General features: G+C 39.7%; 1 non-coding gene across 1 annotated transcript; it reads right to left on the bottom strand.

Annotated features, from left to right (window-relative positions):
• Positions 1–312: 312 nt before the first annotated feature.
• On the bottom strand, positions 313–420 carry LOC127746273 (small nucleolar RNA R71). The gene has a single exon (XR_008007893.1). It is a non-coding gene; the product is annotated as a small nucleolar RNA R71 (small nucleolar RNA).
• Positions 421–895: the final 475 nt, after the last annotated feature.

Genomic DNA, 895 nt, shown 5'->3' with positions numbered 1-895 from the left:
TCAATCCCTGCCATTGGAGCAAACAATGTTGAGCTGAAGCCTCAACTAGTTGCTCTAATGCAACAGAACTGCAAGTTCCATGGACTTCCATCAGAAGATCCCTATCAGTTTTTAACTGAATTCCTACAGATTTGTGAAATTGTTAAGACTAATGGAGTAGATCCTGAAGTCTACAGGCTCATGCTTTTCCCTTTTGCTGTAAGAGACAAAGCTAGAACATGGTTGGATTCACAATCTAAAGATAGCCTGGACTCTTGGGATAAGCTGGTCACGGCCTTCTTTGCTAAGTTCTTTCCTCCTCAAAAGTTGAGCAAGCTTAGAGTGGATGTTCAGACCTTCAAACAAAAAGATGGTGAATCCCTCTATGAAGCTTGGGAAAGATACAAGCAGATGACCAAAAGGTGTCCTTCTGACATGCTTTCAGAGTGGACCATTCTGGATATATTCTATTATCGTCTATCTGAGTTCTCTAAAATGTCACTGGACCATTTTGTAGGTGGATCCATGGTGGACGAAATTGTGATCAACACTAATGGCTCTTTGGCATGTGCATAAAAACATTAACTCAGCACTTTCTTTTCACAATCTCATTCAACTAACCAGCAAGTGTACTGGGTCGTCCAAGTAATAAACCTTACGTGAGTAAGGGTCGATCCCACAGAGATTGTTGGTATGAAGCAAGCTATGGTCACCTTGTAAATCTCAGTTAGGCAGATTAAATGGTTATGGGTTTCGAAAATTAATAATAAATAGAAAATAAAAAGGGATAAAAATACTTATGTAAATCAATAGTGGGAATTTCAGATAGGCGTGTGGAGATGCTAGAATCCTTTCGAATCTCTACTTTCCTATTGCTTTCATCCAATCCTTCTTACTCCTTTCCATGGCAAGCTGT

Source organism: Arachis duranensis, chromosome 3 (genome assembly GCF_000817695.3).
Source record: "Arachis duranensis cultivar V14167 chromosome 3, aradu.V14167.gnm2.J7QH, whole genome shotgun sequence".
Classification (NCBI taxonomy): Eukaryota; Viridiplantae; Streptophyta; class Magnoliopsida; order Fabales; family Fabaceae; genus Arachis; species Arachis duranensis.
Note: the sequence above shows the minus strand (reverse complement) of the source record. Positions and strands in the feature narration are given on the sequence as shown.